The sequence below is a fragment of the Bubalus bubalis genome, chromosome 8, assembly GCF_019923935.1.
Source record: "Bubalus bubalis isolate 160015118507 breed Murrah chromosome 8, NDDB_SH_1, whole genome shotgun sequence".
Taxonomy (NCBI): Eukaryota; Metazoa; Chordata; class Mammalia; order Artiodactyla; family Bovidae; genus Bubalus; species Bubalus bubalis.
The window spans coordinates 9,266,368-9,288,658 of record NC_059164.1 but is presented as its reverse complement, the minus strand read 5'-3'; the positions used below and the strand labels follow the sequence as shown (position 1 = coordinate 9,288,658).

Here is a 22,291-nt window from a genome sequence, read left to right as displayed (position 1 = left end):
TATTATTATACATATTGACATTCAAGTCTTGGTTTGTATCTGGAAGATCTGTTTATACTTTACATATCTTTAGCTATTGACACTGAATCTTAGCATTAAGTACATTCCATTGCCATAGCAACAAAATAAAGGTTAAGGGCTTCCCTTAACTGTCTGTCTACTGCAAGCCAGAGACCCAGACTGAGACTGGAAATTCTTCAACAGCAGAGACAAGAACCTGAATCCTATGTATTTGACTTAACGTTTTCGAATTCACTTTGTATTCCATATATCTTAGTGAAGTAATGAAAGACAGAGGACTATAACAACCTTTAATACCTAAAAAAGACATGAAAAATTCATATTTGAGCCACCAACGTTTCCCTGTATCCTGAAGAAATAGCAACAGGATAACCCTAAGTGCTTCAGTGACACTTTTTCAAATTGAAAAGTTAGGCAGGATTTAAAACATGATATGACAGTAGGGCACAATATTTGAACTGAAATATCTACAGTGTATGACTTCCACAGCAATACGATCCAAGTCTTGCTGGGCTTGAGAGAAAGAGGGCAAGGTACCTCTGTGGGATCTAACTGCTCCAATTAAGGTAGTTAGTAAGCATCGGCTACACAAAAACACTAGAACCTACAAAATACTCAAAAATTGAATCGGGACCAAGTACCCTCCATTCTGGTTTACAAGGAGGAATAGGTATCGACCATTCTTGCTAAGTCACTTCAGTCATGTCCGACTCTGTGCGACCCCATAGACGGCAGCCCACCAGGCTCCCCCGTCCCTGGGATTCTCCAGGCAAGAACACTGGAGTGGGTTGCCATTTCCTTCTCCAATGCGGGAAAGTGAAAAGTGAAGTTTCTCAGTTGTGTCCGACTCTTAGCGACCCCATGGACTGCAGCCTACCAGGCTCCTCCGCCCATGGGATTTTCTAGGCAAGAGTACTGGAGTGGGGTGCCACTGCCTTCTTCGATCAACCATTCTCGGAGAATATTAAAGAATCTACAGTATAAAGTTATAAATCATGATGCAGAGTCATCTAAAAGCAAGCTCCATATCCAAATATAATAATGACTGTTAGGAAACTCCACTTTCAATGACAGTGATGTAAAAATTCATATGCTTTCAGTTCAGTTCAGTCGCTCAGTCATGTCCAGTTCTTTGCGACCCCATGAACCACAGCACGCCAGGCCTCCCTGTCCATCACCAACTCCCGGAGTCTAGCCAAACCCATGTCCATTGAGTCGGTGATGCCATCCAACCATCTCATCCTCTGTCGTCCCCTTCTCCACCTGCCCTCAATATTTCCCAGCATCAGGGTCTTTTCCAATGAGTCAACTCTTCACATCAGGTGGCCAAAGTATTGGAGTTTCAGCTTCAGCATCGTTCCTTCCAATGAACACCCAGGACCCATCTCCTTTAGAATGGACTGGTTGGATCTCCCTGCAGTCCAAGGGACTCTCAATAGTCTTCTCCAACACCACAGTTCAAAAGCATCCATTCTTCGGTGCTCAGCTTTATTTATAGTCCAATTCCCACATCCATACGGAATCTACATGACCACTGGAAAAACCATAGCCTTGACTAGATGGACCTTTGTTGGCAAAGTAATGTCTCTGCTTTTTAATATGCTGTCTAGGTTGGTCATAACTTTCCTTCCAAGAAGTAAGCGTCTTTTAATTTCATGGCTGCAGTCACCATCTGCAGTGATTTTGGAGCCCGGAAAAATAAAGTCTGACACTCTATCCACTGTTTCCCCATCTATTTGCCATGAGGTGATGGGACTGGATGCCATGATCTTAGTTTTTTGAATGTTGAGCTTTAAGCCAACTTTTCACTCTCCTCTTTCACTTTCATCAAGAGGCTCTTCCGTTTGTCTTCACTTTCTGCCATCAGGGTAGTGTCATCTGCATATCTGAAGTTATTGATATTTCTCCCGGCAATCCTGATTCCAGCTTGTGCTTCCTCCAGCCCAGTGTTTCTCATGATGTACTCTGCATATAAGTTAAATAAGCAGGGTGACAATATACAGCCTTGACGTACTCCTTTTCCTATTTGGAACCAGTCTGTTGTTCCATGTCCAGTTCTAACTGTTGGTTTACAGAGGATTAAAAAATGCTCATTTCTCAAAAGAATATATAGACTTAGGAACGACATATGCTAGGGAAGCATGCTGCAATAAAAATCAGTCAAAAAGTAATTTCAAGTCAAAATAAAAGGCACAGAACATATTTTTAGAAAAGGGAGGAGCAGAAAAATAAGAGCTGGAAGTCAATGGTCTGTAGCCTATTCTAGAAGCACATGATTGTCAAGCACACTTCTCAGAGCATAAGCAAAATAAGCACATAATATAATAAATTCATGCAACCAACATTTATTGAGCATCAACCACGTCCCAAGCGTGTAAGGGAAATACAGCAGGAACAAAATAAAATATTTTTATTCCCACTCCCAGTATTTTATTCCCCATTCCCATGGAGTTTACACTCTGTATTCGATAGTGTAAGGTGTTATTGAAAAAATAGTAATAAAGCCCGGAAGAGGATAGAACTGGGGGATGTAGTAATTTTTCATAGGATGATTAGGGAGGGTGACTTTTAAGATGAAATAGTGAGCCACGTGTTATCTAGGGACAAGAGTATTCCAGGCAGAGGCAACAAGTGAGTGAAAAGAAACATGCCCTGTGTGTTCAAGGAACAGAGAGGAGACCTGTGTGGTGCACAGTGAAGAAGAAAGTGGTAGGATATGAAGTCAGGAGATATAATGGGGGCAGGCACACTGTCTAGGGTCTTGAAGGGTCATCATAAACCCTTAGGCTTTTATTTTGGATGAAAAGGGAAGGCACTAGAGGGTTTGGGGGAAAGGAATGAAATGACCTGACTTGCTTTAACAAGATCACCCTAGCTGACTGTCTAAGAAGACTAATGGGGGTGGTGCCAAGGTTAGAAGCAGGGAGACTATCCAGAAAGCGGCTGCAATAATCCAAGTAAAAGATGATGACAGCTTGGACTGGAGAGTTAGCAGCAAAGGTAGTGAATACTCAGACTCTGGATTTATTCTAAAAGTAAGAAGAGACAGAATTTGCTGACAGATTGGAAGTACAGATGAGAGAGAAGGAAAAGACAAGAATGACTTCAGGGTTCTTGGTTTGAACACCAGGAAGAAAGGGGTTATTACTGAGAGGAAGACTGCAAGCAGTGAGGTGACTGGAAAGGAAGGAGATCTGCCTATATTTGAATGGTACACTCAAGAAACCTATTAATACCAGGCAGGCAAAAGGATACATAAGTCTGAAGCTGAGGAGAGAGGTCTGGACTGGAGCTACCATTTAGAAACTGACAATATACAAGTTGTACTTCTTTTTGTATAAACAATTTAACATTAAAATATAAGCCCGCTGATGCTTTCCACACATTTTTCCAATTTTAAAATGCTGAGATTTCCTTCCTATCTATTCTATTCAATTATAAGTTACTTAAATAAGTTACACTACAATTCAGTTCAGTCGCTCAGTCGTGTCTGACTCTTTGCGACCCCATGAATCGCAGCACACCAGGCCTCCCTGTCCATCACCAACTTCCGCAGTTCACTCAGACCCATGTCCATCAAGTCGGTGATGCCATCCAGCCATCTCATCCTCTGTCGTCCCCTTCTCCTCCTGCCCCCAACCCCTCCCAGCATCAGAGTCTTTTCCAATGAGTCAACTCTTCGCATGAGGTGGCCAAAGTATTGGAGTTTCAGCTTTAGCATCATTCCTTCCAAAGAAATCCCAGGGCTGATCTCCTTCAGAATGGACTGGTTGGATCTCCTTGCAGTCCAAGGGACTCTCAAGAGTCTTCTCCAACACCACAGTTCAAATCAATTCTTCAATGCTCAGCTTTCTTCACAGTCCAACTCTCACATCCATACATGACCATTGGAAAAATCATAGCCTTCACTAGACGGACTTTTGCTGGCAAAGTAATGTCTCTGCTTTTCAATATGCTATCTAGGTTGGTCATAACTTTCCTTCCAAGGAGTAAGCATCTTTTAATTTCATGGCTGCAGTCACTATCTGTAGTGATTTTGGAGCCCCCAAAAATGAAGTCTGACACTGTTTCCACTGTTTCCCATGAAGTGATGGGACCAGATGCCATGATCTTCGTTTTCTGAATGTTGAGCTTTAAGCCAACTTTTTCACTCTCTTCTTTCACTTTAATCAAGAGGCTCTTCAGTTCCTCCTCACTTTCTGCCACAAGGGTGGTGTCATCTGCATATCTGAGGTTACTGATATTTCTCCTGGCAATCTTGATTCCAGCTTGTGCTTCTTCCAGCCCAGCGTTTCTCATAATGTACTCTGCATATAAGTCAAATAAGCAGGGTGACAGTATACAGCCTTGACGGACTCCTTTTCCTATTTGGAACCAGTCTGTTGTTCCATGTCCGGTTCTAACTGTTGCTTTCTGACCTCCATATAGGTTTCTCAAGAGGCAGGTCAGGTGATCTGGTGTTCCCATTTCTTTCATTCCAATCCCAAAGAAAGGCAATGCCAAAGAATGCTCAAACTACCGCACAACTGCACTCATCTCACACGCTAGTAAAGTAATGCTCAAAATTCTCCAAGCCAGGCTTCAGCAATATGTGAACCGTGAACTTCCTGATGTTCAAGCTGGTTTTAGAAAAGGCAGAGGAACAAGAGATCAAATTGCCAACATCCGCTGGATCATCAAAAAAGCAAGAGAGTTCCAGAAAAACATCTATTTCTGCTTTATTGACTATACCAAAGCCTTGGACTGTGTGGATCGCAACAAACTGTGGAAAATAAATGCATTAAATAGGACACAAAAATGAGACGCCTAAAGTCCAATTAAGGAAAAGTAGTGTAAACAAACGACACCAAGGAGTAAAGAGTGTGAATAAGGAAAAGGCAGGTGGTGAGAGGCATCATGGAGACAGTTTAGCTACACGTTACATTAAACAGGTCACTGATTTGTGACTGCCACTGCCTGGATTTAAGGGCAGGAAATTCCATCTGGAGAGGTCGCTTTAAAATGATACTCTAGGTAGCAGGGGAATGAGAGACACTCCTGTGTAAATGGATTGGAACCATTTTTTTCTCGCTCCTATCCATCCTGTACCTGACTGCTAATCTTACATATGTACAATTCTGTGTTTACCTTCTTTTATGAAATAAGATTGGAATTATGGCTAATTTCATTCATTTTAAGCTATTTCATTGTAGACTTTCTTTAGTTTTGGGAGAACTGCTTTTAGATCACTGTGATACACACACATTTATATCCTGAATTTTTAAAACTTAGCATCATAACAAAAAGTTATGGAATTTTAAATACTGCATCAAAATCTAAATTGTAGCAAAATTTTTCATTCATTTTATTATCTCCCCTGTCAGGGCTCCTCATCTAAAGAACTCTGAACACAGAAAATGATTTTCAATGAGGAACTGTTTTTTAAAATTCTCCCAATGCTTGTATACAAATAGTACCATCCCAGAAGCATGAGAGAAATAAGTTAATTCTCTACAATAGATGTCAGAGACACCAGCAGCACCTGGGAACGTGCTGGAAGTGTGAACTCTCAGGTTCTTCCCTGGACTTACTAAATCAGAAACTCTGGGGGTGGGGCCCAGCAATCTGCACTCAAGCTCTCCCAGTGACTGATACATGCTAAACTTTGAACATTAAGGCTCAATTCTCTCAAGGAATGCCTGTTGAAAAAGGCTACTAGACCATAAAATCTTGAACATAGAAACCTTATTATGTTTCACTTTTGACTGCCTTATGTAACTAGCATTTAATCCACATTCAGAATTTTGGAATGGTTAAATGAAAAAATCAGAGGTACACCTCTCTCCAAGTTTCCTTGCTTTTTTACATTCTATGATACCAAGTTACCAGCCCAACCTTTACCCTTCCTTTCTAGTCCTCACTATTCTATAGAACAGGCAATGTCTTTCCAATCAGAATATTATATTTGAACTTTTAAAGTAATTCTGTGAATGCTGCGTCGTCACATTTCACAGCAAGAAAATTCCTTCAGAAGATTATTTCTCCAAAGGCATCAATTTACGGATGAGAAAAATAAATGTGTGGAGAAATCACATGACAAGCACATCCTTAGACACTAAAAGATAAAATTATTACCTTCAGTTAACTTTATCTGGCCTGATTTAAAATAGCTAGTATATTAGATTTAAATAAAGAAAGGTGCTAGAAAGATTGAAAGAATCATCTTTATACCTGGTTTCTGGAAATAAAAATAAATATAACACCAAAATCCATCACTTTATTTATTGGCAACAGAGTGTGCCCTTTTCTCATTCTTTCATCTATACATTAACTATGGGGGGAAAAGATCCCTAACATTAATAAGAATGCTATTCAGCTACCTAGTGAAATGGCATGCAATGCTTGCCCTCCGCAGGGCACCCAAAGCTGGTGCTCTGGGACAACCCAGAGGGATGAGGTGGGAAGGGAGGCGGGAGGGGGACCCAGGACGGGGGGACACATGTATACTTGTGGCCGATTCATGCCGATGTATGGCAAAAGCCATCACAATATTGTAAAGTAAATACCCTCCAATTAAAACAAATTAACTTATTTTAAAAAATACTAAGTTTCCCAGAAAGGAATCTCAAGACTTTACAGTAACTGTTTCATTCAGGTAATGTGGTAATTTTTCTGACCAACATTTATCCTCCTGGTTATACTCCATCGAGCACAGAGGCTGCCTAGAGAAAGGAGCTCCTCTGATACTCTGTATCCCAAATTGAAAGCAATTTTAATTGTACTCTCATCTTATTTCACAAGGATTCAGAAATTTATAAGCAACATACTGATAATTAAATAAGGAAGGGGATATAGTGTACTGAAGACAGCCTGGTATATGAACTTTGGAGTCACAGAGATCTTTAGGATTTGAGAGAGAGGGGGAGAGAGAGAGAGAGAGAGAGGGAGAGAGAGAGTGAGTGTGTGTTCGAAGATCTATTCAAGTGTTTTTATTTTAAGTTTTTTAAAATTGTAGTTGATTTATGACACTTAATTTCAGGTGTATTCAATATTTTTGCAGATTGTATTCCATTATAGGTTACTATAAGATAATAGATGTAATTCCCAGTGCTATACACAGTAAATCTTCCCTGCTAATCCTATTTTTCACATGCATGCAAGGTAAGTTGCTTCAGTTGTGCCTGACTCTTTATGACCCTATCCACTGCAGCCAACCAGGCTCCTCTGTCCATGGGATTCTCCAGGCAAGAATACTAGAGTGGGTTGCCATTTCCTCCTCCAGGGGATCTTCCTGAACCAGGATCGAACCCACATCTCTTACATTGGCAGGTGTGTTCTTTACCACTAGCGCCACCTGGAAGATCCCCTATTTTTACACGGTGGTTTTTATCTGTCAATGCCATACCACTGATTTATCCCTCCCCACCTCCGCTTCCCCCTCTGGCAACCATAAGTTTGTTTTCTGTATCTGTGAGTCTGTTTGTCTTTTGCATATAACTTATTTATATTATGTTTTAGATTCCACATATGAATGATGTCATATAATATTTGTCTTTCTCTGTTTAACTTATTTCACTAAGCATATCCTCTAGGTCCATGCATGTTGGCAATATTATATTTTTATGTCTGAGCAACATTCCATTGTATGTATATATGTATACATATAGAGATATATCCACACTACACCTTAAGCCATTTGTCTGTTGATGGCACCTGAGCTTGCTTCCGTGTCTTAGCTATTATAAATACTGCTGCTATGAACACCGGGGTGCATGTATCTTTTCAAATTAGTGTTTTTGTTTTTTTTCTGGATATATCCCCAGGAGTGGAATTGCTGGATCATATGATAGTCCTACTTATAGTTTTTTGAGGAACAGGGATTCCCTTTTCTCCACATCGTATCCAACATTTGTCATTTGTAGACTTTTTCAAGATAAGCCATTCCAAGCAGTGTGATTTGCATTTCTCAAATAGTTGGCAATGCTGAGCATCTTTTCATACACCTGTTGGCCATCTGTGTGTCTTTATAAAAATATCTACTCAAGTCTTCTGCCCACTTTCTGATCAGATTGTTTGTTGTTTGACTATAAGTACAGGGCTTTACTTCTGGGCTCTTATGTTCCATTAATCTGTGTGTTTTTGTGCTAAGATCATTCTGCTTTGATTACTGTAGCTATACAGTGTAGACTGAAATCTGGGAGGGTCTTAGCTCCAACTTTGTTCTTTCTTCTCAGGATTACTTTGGCAATTCTGGGTCGTTTGCAGTTCCATATAAGTGTTAGGATTATTTATTCTAGTTCTCTATGGATTCAAGTTTTAATTCTTATCTGTACTTATCGTTTGACAGAATAGAAGCCATAATGTTAGCATACTGCCTCATACTGTTGATTATCAAGTCTTTAGTTATTTTAAAATACAGAATTCTTGAAAATAGAAACTATGTTTAATAGTATTTCTGTATTCTCCTACATTATATTCAATTAGGTGTTCAATAAACATTTACTGAACTAATATGGGACAGATTTTAATATATCAGATGAATGTCCTACCTAATAGGTGCCCTTGCTTCCAGATTTCAGCCCCCAAAGCATCCCCTTAAGCCAACTAGCTTAAGACAGATCTGCTTTTGTCCAATTCCACTTAAAAACCTTCCAAGGCTTCTAGCCCTTAAGCTGTTAAAGAAAAGTTCCTGCTAATATCAGAATCGATCTCACCATAGTCTATCTCTATCAGACCTACCTCTAGACTACTCAAGCTACAGCAATGCTCTTGCCATGCCCCTATAAACTCCTCCTCAGCAGGCTAACTTCTACTGGTCATCCAGGTCTCAGTTTAGAAGCCATTTTCTCTATCAAGGTCCCTGATCATGGTTCTCCAAGCCTCCACTACCAATTAGGTGTCCTGCCTCCCTAACCTGATAATACACTCCACCCACCATCTAATACTATAATAAAGTGCTTAACCTGCTTCCCTAATTAAGTGGTAAACTTGAGGACAGGATCACACATTCAGTTTTACACCCACCGTTAAGTTCTGGCACATTTATTGAGCATAGTGATAAAGTCCTGTGTTCTCAACAACAGTTTCCAATTTGAAAATACCATCATGCTTATTTCCCTGTTTACTTATAAATAACTGGGGACAAAAACAGCTGGCTGACTGATAGATTAAAGAAAAAGATTCTGGGGCCTTATTCTGCCCACATTTACTATGACACAGAAAGCAAAATCAGCATTAATTTTTTTCAAAGAACAGAAAAACTATTTCATGAGTACTTATTACTAATGGGGGACCTGTTTTGTCTTGGTCCCAACCCCAGAGGTTACAGTCATCAAACTGGATTTGATCCTAAAAGCAGCAGAGCCACGGTTGATGGAAGAAGAAACAGAAGCTGCTGCTCAAACTGGAATGCCATCCTGGGACCGAAAGGTGACAAGCACCTGTTATGGACGACTGAAAAGAATGGCAAGTGAGTCTGTATCCCTGACAGGCCAATGGAACCACCACTGGAACCAGCCCTAGGCTTCCCTCTAACTTCTCTTACAGTGGCCCTCCATATCCATGGATAAGAAACCAGCATACATGGTGGGCTGATTGTAAGGGACTTAAAACATCCGCAGATTTCTGCCTGGGGCCCTGGAAGTAATCCCTGCAGATACAGAAGGATGGCTGTACTTAAGGAAAAGGCCCATCCCCCGGTTTGTTTCTACCACTCTCTTTCTGATTTCTAGAGCAACTGAAGATGATTTCTGATCGACAGGAAAGACAATACAAGATCAGAAGAAAATTGAGAAAAAATTTGTATACTCAGAACAGTATAGGGATATTCTCAAGACTAGAATACTGGAAGCCACAGGGGAAAAGATAGACATAAATGATAATGTGAAAGACCAAAAGAAAATGTGTGGCCAGTGATTCCATAAACTAAGACAAAAAACAGAAGACAGACTGACAAAACATACTGGCAAACAAAGCTAAAGGATTATATCCAGATGTATCAAAGGCAACCAACAACTCAATAAGGAAAAAAATCCAACAGGAAAAAATAAGTAAAGCTATGAATAAGCAATTCAAAGACCTGAAAAATCAAAAGGACCAGCAAATATATGAAAAGATGTTCAGCTTCACAAGTAGTTAGGAAAATGCAGAATTAAGCACCTTAAGAAACTTTTTAAAACTGATTTTATATTCAAAGAAAAATATCAGTGATAGTGAGTTTCTGAGGTAAATAGTTACTCTCAGATTGAAATGATGGCAGTAAGAACTGTGTCAACGTTTCTGGAAAATAATCTGGCATTATTTGTCAAAATTAAGCAGTATACATTATGTACAAGATACTTGTCACAATATTGTTTGTAATAGAAGACTAGAGACAACACAGATGTCCAAAATGAAAACAGATATGGCTTCAGATATCTACTACTACAAAACTAACCACTTCAAGCTTGCTGCCTCTAAGCAACGTCATTTCTCACAACTCTATAGGTTGGCTGGGCCATCTCTTTGCTTTTTTCACCTCTGGTTCCTCTGCAGGTGCATTCAGCTCAACCGTCAGCGAGGTTAGTACGTCCAAGATAGCTGGTTGGTGGTGACTGGAGTGTCTTGGTTCTCCCACCCTGTTGTAAGCTAGACCGGCTTCCTTACATGGCAGCTGTGGGAAAGCATTCTTTGAAGTCTTCTTAAAGACTAAACCCCAGAACACATCATATCCATCATATTAATTGGCCAAAGCAAATCATAAGGCTAACCAAGATTCAAGAGGTGGAGAAATAGATAGGAGAAGCAGCAAGGCCTTGTATCAAAGAGGAATACATATCAGTATGGGAGAACTTTATGGTCATGAATCATTCTATCACCGGTAGGTAGGGGTATGTGTGTGTGTACTATATACATACACACTATGTTCATAAATCTGTAGTTCTATAACAGTAATATTATATAGGTATATATTTCATCACATATATGTATGTTTGTAAATCTTGGAAATATGCTTATAAATTAACTAATGAAATATTGAGCTATGTAAAGTAGTCAGTACGCTGGCCAAGAACGCAGAGCACTGAGGGCATGTCAGGAAGGCCAACACAGGTGTGTCCCGGAGGTGAGGATAACAGGGTGTTGTATGCAGACAGGGTGCTGTGGGCCCAGTGAGGGCCTGTGGATCCACAGGCCAATAGGCTCAGCAGTCAACGATGCAGGGTGTGGTAGGGAGAGATATACGGAGATGATGGTCTGCATGACGGAGAGAATGGAAACAAAACAACTGGACAAATGATGACTATAATGAGGTTAATGTGAAGCCAAGCTTCTTACCACCAGAGAAGGCATTATAAACATGGAAAGGGCAAAGATTAGAAGAACCCTGGGATACCAGATTGGAATTAGAAGTATACAAACAAACTCCTGGTTTTATAACATATGTACACAGGTATAGAAATAATGATGGATGTATATGAGTGTATTATATATATATACACATGTATATAAACCATACTCACACATTTCCTAGTTCCTATAAGCAATGACACCCCAGTGGCAATGAGCAAACTAAGTCTCTAAACTTTTGTTTTTAAAAACCATCTTCTACATGAACAAAAATACCAAATAAGGCTCCTTGGAGAAATGGCTGATTCCAGGGCTAGGCCAGGCAAAGTACAGTACGAATCAGGAACAAACAGCATGTGCCAGAAGTGCACAATGAATGAGACAGCGCATGATAAGTTGGCATGGGAGCCAGCTTGAAAGGGCGCCCACTGGCTAAACCAGGGACAACTGAGACAGCAAAATAAAGAATAAGTAACAAATCACAGCACACTCAAATCAAAACCCATGAGTCCTTACTGATTTAATAAACTCATAAACAGAGGAGAAAGCAAAGTTCTACCTTAAAATACCAACTAATACATGTAAAAGGACTAACAGAAACAGAAAAATATACAAGCAATTAATTCAGGTGGGAGTCATCACTGATACCCACACCAAGGCTAGTGAGTAGAGGTTTGAAGAGAGTCAAGATGTGTAATTTTGGAATACCTCTTCACACATACACTGATCAAATGCAAAAGGACACCAATATGATCAAGGTGTTTATCACCAGCAGCAGTGCGATTTGACATCATATGCCTGCGGATGCAAGGCACCGGGAATGGCACAGCCCCACTTCAGTGGTATTCCTGCCAGGCATGTCAGACTTGATTGGACTCACGAGGAAATAGCACATGGGCCTAGGTTAAGGGTCATCCTAAAGAACGGAGGGTCTGTACTTCCTAAAACTGTCAAAGACATGAAAGACAGGGGGAAAAGGAAGCTGAACAAGTCTGTAAAAACATGACAACTAAATACAACATGTATTCATGGATACGATCCTAGACCAGAAAAGAAACAGATATTGTTGGGAGAGTCAATGAAATATGAATAGATTGGTAGGGTTGTTGTATCAATGCCTATTTTCTGATTTGTAGGGTTACATAAGACAATGCTTTGTTTTTGAGAAATAGACACTGTAGTATTTATGGGCGATGGAACACCATGTCTATAGCTTGCTCCAAAAGTTTCAAAAAAAAAAAGACTGTGATTATGGGTATATATGTATGCATTTATACACACATACACAAACATGTATGTAACATACATATAAAGAAATAGAACAGGCAGTGGAAGAAATACAGTAAAATATTAACAATGGTGAAATCCGAATGAAGGAGATATAGGAGTTCTTTGTACTGTTCTGACATCTTTTCTGTTAAATCTGAAATGATTTCAAAATAGTTTTTTTTTAATGTTATTATCAATATGTGATACAGAACATCTGGTGTTACAGCAAATGATAAGCAGCTATTGTCTGAAGCTAGGAGACAGAATGAAAACGCTGCCTTAATATGTATATTTACATACTTTCCTTTCCAATACCCAGAGGGGAAACATGAATAGGAGGGCAATGTTTTTATGCATTTGGCATAAAGGCATCTCAATGTCTTTGCTTTTGAATTGTATTTATTTTGGCTGTGCTGGGTCTTCGTTGCTGTGCGGGTTTTTTAGTTGCAGCGAGTGGGGGCTGTTCTCTAGCTGTGGGATGCGGGCTTCTCACTGCAGCGGCTTCTTTTATTGTGGAGCTCGGGCTTGGTTGCCTGTGGCATGTGGGATCTTCCTGGACCAGGGACTGAACCCATGTCCCCTGCATTAACAGGCAGACTCTTAACCACTGAACCACCAGGAAAGTCACATTTCAGGGTTTTTAAGTGAACTTTCTTATCTTCTCATGGATTTTAAATAGGCGTTTGGAAGTTCCTTAATAAAAGGAATTCTGACTTTATTCATCTGTGTGGTCCCAGTACCTAACACATTAATGATTTTGTCAGTTATATCTTGAATACAAATTCTACCCCCAGTATTATTCCGATCAGAAAATACAGTGATCTAAGTACCAAGAATTCTACCACACTGAATTCTATGTCAAGCTAAAATATATACATATATATTAGACTGATGTTTGAAAAATATCAAGGATTATCTTTCTTAGGAACTTGGAAGATTATATGCTCTACATTCCTAAAAACAAGAATATATAATCAGAAGCAAAAGGCCTTAGTCTAAAGAATGGCTAACTGTTGACAGTTTGGGTTTAAAAAAAAAAAAAAAAGAAAAAAAGGGAAAAAACCCCACAAAACCCCAAAAAACAGAATACAAATGAAACTTGGTCTAAAGACCTGACACTGGTTGATCATCTTTTAAAAAGTCTAAGAGGGTCTGAAAAATAATTAGATTGAACTATATCAAAGTGCTGATAAAGCATATATCCTTCCAATAGATGAGTTAAGATCATTTCTAAATCAGAAGGAATACATTTTCATTGCAGAAACCAAAACTCTTCAAGACATCAAAGAACTGTTAAAATTAAACTCAAAATGTTTAAAAGCTGAATAGATTTTATATTGCTCAATACTCTCTCCTTCATGGAGAATACAAATATTTTTAGTACATTTTCTAGGCTCTTGGTCCCCCTGATTAACTAGAAAAAAAAAAAAGTTACATATGCCTGAAAATCTATGTTACAGGTAAGCACACAGAACTTCAGAGTGTCTTTTCAAAGGTTTAAACAACTGAAAACTACATTTTGATACTATACAATTCATCTGTTCCAGTAAATAAAAGATACTAATACCTTATGAAATTAGAATCTTTCATTCAAAGTATTATTAACCTGTCCTGACCAAGGGGTAAAAGACTTATACACTGAGAACTATAAAACATTAAGAAAGGAAACTGTAGATGAGTCAAAGAAATAGAAAGATATACCATGCTCTTGGATTGGAAGAATTAATATTGTTAAAATGGTCATACCACCCAAAGCAATCTACAGGTTTAATGTGATCCTTATTAAATTACCCATGACATTTTCCACAGAACTAAAATGTGTAAATCCTAAAATTCATACAGAACCATGAAATTCGGCCCAGAATTGCCAAAGCAATCCTGAAGAAAAAGAACAAAGCAAGAGGCATCACCCTCTCAAGCTTCCAACAATACAACAAAGCTACAGTAATCAAAACAGCATGGTACTGGCACAAAAACAGACATATGGATTAATGGAACAGAACAAAGAGCCCAGAAATAAACCCACACATCTACAGTCATTAATCTTCGACAAAAGAGGCAAGAATATACAATGAGAAAAAGACAACTCTTCAACAAGTGATGTTATGGAAAGCTGGACAGCCACATGTAAAAAGAACACATCCTCTCATCATACGCAAAAATAAATTCAAAATGGCTTAAAGACTTAAACATTAGACATGACACCATAAAACTCCTAGAAGAGAACATAGGCAAAATATTCTGACATAAATCATATCAATGTCTTCTTTGGTTAGCCTCCAAAGGCAATAGAAATTAAAAACAAAAATAAACAAATGGAACCCAATTAAACTTGCAAGTTTTTGCAAAGTAAAGGAAACCATAAAAAAAGAAAATAATGAAAAGACAACCTACAGAATAGGAGAAAATATTTGCAAAATGATGCAACTGACAAGGGCTTAATTTTCAAAAACTACAAATAGCTCTTACAAGTCAAAAACAAAACAAACAGCCCAATCCAAAACTGGGCAGAAGATCTAAATAGACATTTCTCCAAAGAAGAAATACAGATGGTCAACAGGCACACAAAAAGATGCTCAACACCTCTAATTATTAGGGAAATACAAATCAGAACTACAATGAGTTACCACCTCACACCAGTAAGAATGGCCATCACTAAAAAGTCTACAAATAACAAATGCTATAGAAGGTGTGGAGAAAGGGAACCCTCCTACACTACTGGTAGGAATGTAAGTTGTTGCAGCCACTGTGGAAAATATACGGAGGTTCCTTAGAAAACTAAAAACAGAATTACCATATGGATCCAGCAATCCCACTCTTGGGCATATATCTGGACAAATCTATAATTCAAAAAGATACATGTACCACCTCCATGTTCAAAGCAGCGCAATTTACAACAGCCAAGACACGGAAGCAATCTAAATGTCCACTGATTGATGAATAAAGATGTGGTACATATACACAATGGAATGCTACTCAGCTATATAAAAAAAGAATGAAAAAATGCCATTTGCAGCAATATGATTCAACTGTGGAAAATTCTAAAGAGATGGGAATACCAGAACACCTGATCTGCCTCTTGAGAAATCTGTATGCAGGTCAGGAAGCAACAGTTAGAACTGGACATGGAACAACAGACTGGTTCCAAATAGGAAAAGGAGTACGTCAAGGCTGTATATTGTCACCCTGCTTATTTAACTTACATGCAGAGTACATCATGAGAAACGCTGGACTGGAAGAAGCACAAGCTGGAATCAAGATGGCCAGGAGAAATATCAATAACCTCAGATATGCAGATGACACCACCCTTATGGCAGAAAGTGAAGAGGAACACAAAAGCCTCTTGATGAAAGTGAAAGTGGAGAGTGAAAAAGTTGGCTTAAAGCTTAACATTCAGAAAACGAAGATCATGGCATCCGGTCCCACCACTTCATGGGAAATAGATGGGGAAACAGTGGAAACAGTGTCAGACTTTATTTTTCTGGGCTCCAAAATCACTACAGATGGTGACTGCAGCCATGAAATTAAAAGACGCTTACTCCTTGGAAGGAAAGTTATGACCAACCTAGATAGCATATTCAAAAGCAGAGACATTACTTTGCCAACAAAGGTTCATCTAGTCAAGGCTATGGTTTTTCCTGTGGTCATGTATGGATGTGAGAGTGGGACTGTGAAGAAAGCTGAGCGTCGAAGAATTGATGCTTTTGAACTGTGGTGTTGGAGAAGACTCTTGAGAGTCCCTGGGACTGCAAGGAGATCTAACCTGTCCATTCTGAAGGAGATCAGCCCTGGGATTTTTTTGGAAGGAATGATGCTAAAGCTGAAACTCCAGTCCTTTGGCCACCTCATGCAAAGAGTTGACTCATTGGAAAAGACTCTGATGCTGGGAGGGATTGGGGGCAGAGGAGAAGGGGACGACAGAGGATAAGATGGCTGGATGGCATCACTGACTCAATGGACGTGAGTCTGAGTGAACTCCGGGAGTTGGTGATGGACAGGGAGGCCTGGTGTGCTGCGATTCATGGGGTCGCGAAGAGTAGGACGCGACTGATCTGATCTGATGCAACTAGAGATTATCATACTAAGTGAAGTAAACAAGAAAGAAAGACAAATACCACACGGTATCACTCGTATGTGGAATCCAAAATATGACACAAATGAACCTATCTATGAAACAGAAACACAAAGAGAAGAGACTGGTGGTTGCCATGGGGAGGGGACTGGCAGAGGAATGTAGCAGGAGGCTGGGGTTAGCAGATATAAGTTTTTATCTAAATAGGTAAGAAGCAAGATCCTACTGTACATCACAGAGAACTACATTCAATATTCTATGATAAACCATAATGGAAAAGAGTATTTTTAAAAGAATGTATATATATCTATAACTGAATCAAATGGTTATACAGCAGTAATTAACACGTTGTAAATCAACTTTACTTCAACTTTAAAAATTGTTTTACCTACAGGAAAAAAAATTAAAGTTATAACTATATAACAAGTTTATACATAACTATATAACAAGGACTTCCCTTGTGGCTCAGCTGGTAAAGAATCTGCCTGCAATGCAGGAGACATGGGTTCGATCCCTGGAGAAGGGAAAAGCTACCCACTCCAGTATTCTGGCCTGGAGAATTTCATGGGCTATAGTCCATGGGGTCGCAAAGAGTCGGACATCACTAAGCAACTTTCACTTTCAACTATATTACAAGTCTTTTTCCTTAATGGGAAATCTTAATGTCAAATCTTTTCTAGCGTATAACAAATAAAACAATATTCAGCATTACTATAAACCAGAATCTGTGTGGTTTTTAAATGGAGATAAAATACTTCTTAGGAAAGTAATAAGAATCAAATGAAATAATGTAATAACTAAATACATGGTGGTCAATGTGAATTAAACATTCAATAAATGGCCTTTACTGTGTTAATTCTCATAGAAAGGAAGTCAAACAATCCTGAAATATGGTCAAGTGACTTAAAAACGTATTAGAGATGTCTGTAAAGGTATATGGATAAAATCACAGTCAAATATACAGAAAGGCAAATTCAATAAGGAAAGGAATCTTAATTTACTTATCCTTGGAGTCCCCGAATCTAACACACAGCCTGGTACACAGAGTAGGCATTTAATAAAGGTTACTGAAATGAAGTGAATATGAAAGTTAGTTATCTGAAAAAAAAAACACACACAAAAAACAGGTAATCTGAGGTTGTCTGAAAAATAAAGAATCTCCAAATTACCAATACTATTGTCTGAGTAAATCACACTTCGAGAAAGAAAACAAAATACCTACGCATTTTAAGACCATGCACAGAAACTCCTCTCAGACTGGTCTTTTTAATAATGATGAAGTCACTCTCAAATCTGTTTTGGCAAATGTGTCATATATAAAGTTCAATATTAGAAATATTTTAAAATTTCATCTAATTAACTGTGCATCCCCAAATGGGGAAAAGTACCCAAAACACTGAGGAATCTTTCCTAACTTCCATTGGAGGAGAATCAGATAAATTTAAATCTTGGTTCTTCCATCTATTTATATATGAAAATTAGTTTAAGCTTTTACCTACAAGTAAGTTGTAAATACACATATTTCACTTTCACAAGTTCAAATGCACACCCCAGAGAAGGAAACAAAAAAACCCCAACTCTCTCAAAAGTGGGTAGTGCTCCCATTATAGGAGTATAAAAGAGTAGCAAACAAAATTTCTCTCCCATGTCTCAGCAGCCACCTGTTACAGCCCACACTTATGGCACAGGCAGCATGGTTCGGGAACACTTTCATATTGAAAACTCAAAATTCCCAGTGCAATGGATGAGGGAAAAAGCATAATGTGGAGATACAGCCCTATCTTCTCCACTCTAAGTCCAGAGGTAATAGAGGTCAATACACTTTTTTTTTTAAAGATTTTCTTCAAGTTATTTCCCATTTTACTAAACGTAAAAACCACACCCTTAGTAATACATTTGACTCTGTGCGGTGCTTGGCTTCTGAAACATGCCAGCAAAGTACATTTCCAGAGAGACAGCTGGAGCTACATCTCTTAAGCCTACTTCAAACTAAAATCTGTGAACAGTGTGCAGTTATAAATCAAATAATAGCCTCAAATCAACTGCTGGGAGGTTTTGAAAACAAACAAACAAAAAAAATCACTCTTAAATACATTTACCTTTCTGAACAAAATGATAATGTTTTCAGGAAAACACACACACACACATACACCCCTCCCCCCAAAGCTACCAGTCTACATAAGAGAATAATTTAAAGAAGAGTAACAGAGAGCCTGCAATACACAGAGGAAAATCATTCTTAAATTATCTTTTGCTTTCTTCAATGCCTTGAAAAGTATAAACTACATGAGGGCACCCAAGTCACCAGACACTGACAGCGTTACAGTTATTCTTAAGGGTAATTTCTGGAAAGTTCTGCAGTGGCAATTTAAAAAAAGCAAACCAAATTTTAACGAAGAAAAAAATGCTTAGTTCAAAATCTGGAAATACACGTTGATGGTTTTTACGGTGAATTTTTTTTTTCTTTAAACTAAGAAACAGGAAGGTGACAGGCACAATGGTGAGTAACATCTGTAGGTGGCTGAGCCAAACCAAATTCAAAAAGATCTCTGTGGAATTAAGGATTTCAAATAATATCTTGACAAATATAATATGACATGATCAAAAATCACTTTAGCTACTTTTTTCCTTTACTAAGAAAGCAAAACCTTCCAGTACAAAGGTTTTCACATCACACACACTGTAAGAATTAAATGTAAATCCAAAACACTAAAATTATCAAAAGGTAACCAAAACACATTTGAAAATATGAGACTTCCGTTTTTCATACGGATTTCTCAGACCTACTAGTAAATCTCCCCTGGAATGGGTCTTCATTTCAATACAAGACTGTTCAATATGCCACTTCGTGTGAATACAGCTTGTGAGACTAATTCTCCAAACCTCCTCCGGAGATGCTTAATTACAGCTCTAATTCCAATTTCCTGCGACTCAAACAGTCACACACAGAAAACAGCTTATATACACAGGAGAGGAGAGGAATGGAGGTCCAGGGGAACGGCCCGATTTTGTGTGGTGGCAGAAAGCTGCAAAAATAAAGGTTCACTGGAGCTATTATCCCCACCCATCACAGCCCTCCAGAACGCTTTCATCCATCCACCCGCTCCAGACTCTCGAGCTCTCCAGAACGGACGAACCCGTGGCTTTCCACGTCTCAGAGGATGGGCGGGGGAGGCTGTGAGGTCCGGGGTACACACAGAAATAGAGGGAGGGCACAGATCCTTTGAGGACGGAGGGACAAGGAGATGCATCCAGATGAGGAGGCTGGGACGCGCCACGGAGACACCGAGGCTTGCAAATTCGCTGACAGAAAAGCTCACAGGAGGCAGACAGAGGATGTTGCCTGTTCAGAGACGGGAACAGACAATCCTCCAGAAGAGAAGGGAGACGGCATCTGTACGAGTCCCGGGAGGGCGTGAACTAGGTAGCGCTGAACTCGGAGCTCAAAATGGGTAGAAACCGCCTCAAAAAGACCCGCACGGCGAGGCTGAGACTTACGGTTACTTCCCGGGCTGAGGGTAAGGGTCGGGTGGACCCTGCAGCTCTGCAGCTCTGCCACCGCCGTGGCGCCCCTGTCTCTCTCGCCGAGCCGGTGACCTCAGGTACTCTCTGCGCCCCACCCACCCGGGGGGACGCCTCTTCTCGGCGTGCGCCCCCTCCTCGCTGGCCCGGACGCGCCCGCCTGGCAGAGACTGCTGGGGCCGAGAGTGCGCACTGGAGGCCCGTGGGGACGCAGCGAGAGCTGGAGGCGCCCGCGGCGAGGCTCAGACTGGGCGGGCGCCCCCCATCCCTCTCCGGCCGCCGCGCCGCCTTATTCGGGGGAGGGGAAGAGGGGGCGGTGGCTCTCGCCTCCGCCTCGCGGTCAAGTCCGGCTCAGGCTCCAGCCTGGAGCGCGCGCGCGCGCAGCCCGGGCCGTCCTCCTCCCCTCCCCCGCCTCCGGCTCAGCTGCTGGCGCGCCCGCAGCCGCCACCACCCGGTCCCCGAGCCGCTCGCCACCAGCCCCAGACAGCCGGCACCCCAAGCGAGAAGCGGCAGGAACGGCAGCACCTCAGCCGCTGCCCCGGAAGCTCTTCCCCGCCAACCGGGAGGCTTCAAGGGGTGTGAACCCGGAAGCGATTTCCTCGCCCCGGTAGCAGCGGGATGGAAAGCTAAGGCCTTTGAAGACCTGGAATCCCCTAATTTAGAAAGCAGGTGAAGTGTGTATGGCGCAGAGCTCAGAGGCGAGCAGAGGCTAATAAAGAGCCGGTGGACAAGAGGCTCTCCGATCCCAGAGACCGGATCTCTCGAGTTGCCGGGTGTGGGTCGCGGCCGTACACGCCGGGCGGCTTCAACTGGCGACCGAGTGTTTTCCTGTCACAGGAAGTTGGGCCTGGCCGCTGGGAAAGCGAAGGGAAGGCGGAATGAGAAAGCTGTGAAGGGCCCCCGCCCCCGCCCCCAGGTGACTGTCCCACCCACTGAGTTGAATGTAGCGGCCCGGGAGGCACTCGGCCCCCAAGCACGGGTGAGACGTGGAGGAGGACGGTCCAGACTCCAACGAGAGAGACGGAGAGGTAGGAGGCCGAACTGTCTCCATCTAGGCAAGGACTTCATTTCTTATAAGTAGTTACGGAGACGCCAAAGACTTTTTGGGTGGCATCTCTTTGTGCAAAGAGGCGTGCCCGCCCTTTTCTGGTAATGGACGCTGATGGGTGGTGGTGGCCGAGGAAAAACCTCCTAGGAAGTTTTTATTTTTGTCACTTCAGGAAAAGCGATTGACAGCAGCTCGCCCCTCCTCTCTGTCCTCTGCATCATTTAAGGCTTTTGGCTGTCTTTCTTTGCTTGTTTCTCCGTGGTGTTTTTAGCTTCACCAGAAATTTTTCATCTAGCTGACCTGACTCCGGATTTCACCTCCATTCCCATCTCACGCATGGAGAGGTTTTTTAACTTCAGTCTGCTTGCCAATGCTTCCTTCACCATCATGTCTTTTAACTGTTTTGATGTCCTAATTTATTTGGGGGAAAATGTCAAAAGCTCGAAAATGTTTTCATAACAATAGAAAATCAAATATTTTATGGTCTTTTCGACTTAATCCCATGTTAGTGTATTGGTTATTTTCCCCTTAGAACTGGGTTGTGGAACCACAGTAGGACTTGATATAAAGTATATTTGGATATACTACGGATGAAATCAGGCTCCCCCAAATAACTTCTTCAAAGATACCTAATATTCACTGTAGGAATTCATTAGTTCCTTCTCTGTTAGTCAGATTTAGTATAATTGCCTTCAAAAGTTATTTGAAGATTATTAAATATCTTACAGAATAGAATGTGACTTAACAGAAAGAAAGAACTTGAAAATTACTGATGATGCTTTTTCATATTACCTAATGTTTGGTAGAACTGGTTGAAAGGACAGGAACAGAGCAAACTAGAAATAGCACCAATGACTGTTTTCTATTCTGCTTTATTATTATTTCCTCTCTTTTTATTACTGTAAGCCAATTTGAGTGGCAAAAGGATGAAATTTTTAATGGTCAGCCTATCCTTGGAGGGAAATTCTTACTGATATTTAGTTGCCATCTCTTGTCTCTAATACTATAATGCTTTAAAATATTAAATCGTTTAATGAGAGTAGAGAAGTGGCTAG

At 40.5% G+C, this 22,291-nt stretch overlaps 2 protein-coding genes across 9 annotated transcripts in view; one reads left to right on the top strand and one right to left on the bottom strand.

The window, feature by feature from the left end:
* ANKIB1 (ankyrin repeat and IBR domain containing 1) overlaps positions 1 to 20,692 on the bottom strand; it is a 154,813-nt gene extending 134,121 nt beyond the window's left edge. For 3 of the 6 annotated variants that reach the window (XM_025290835.3, XM_025290833.3, XM_025290834.3), the window contains exon 1: positions 20,165 to 20,690. The gene's annotated coding sequence lies outside the window, so the exon portion shown is untranslated. Of the gene's footprint in view, positions 1 to 20,164 lie in introns of all 6 variants that reach the window. The other 3 variants (XM_044947138.2, XM_044947137.2, XM_006078351.4) reach the window with 3 other exon arrangements.
* A 107-nt stretch (positions 20,693 to 20,799) lies between these two features.
* Positions 20,800 to 22,291, top strand: part of KRIT1 (KRIT1 ankyrin repeat containing) — a 38,467-nt gene continuing 36,975 nt past the window's right edge. For 2 of the 3 annotated variants that reach the window (XM_025290838.3, XM_006078349.4), the window contains exon 1: positions 20,801 to 21,216. The gene's annotated coding sequence lies outside the window, so the exon portion shown is untranslated. Of the gene's footprint in view, positions 21,217 to 22,291 lie in introns of all 3 variants that reach the window. The other variant, XM_006078350.4, reaches the window with a different exon arrangement.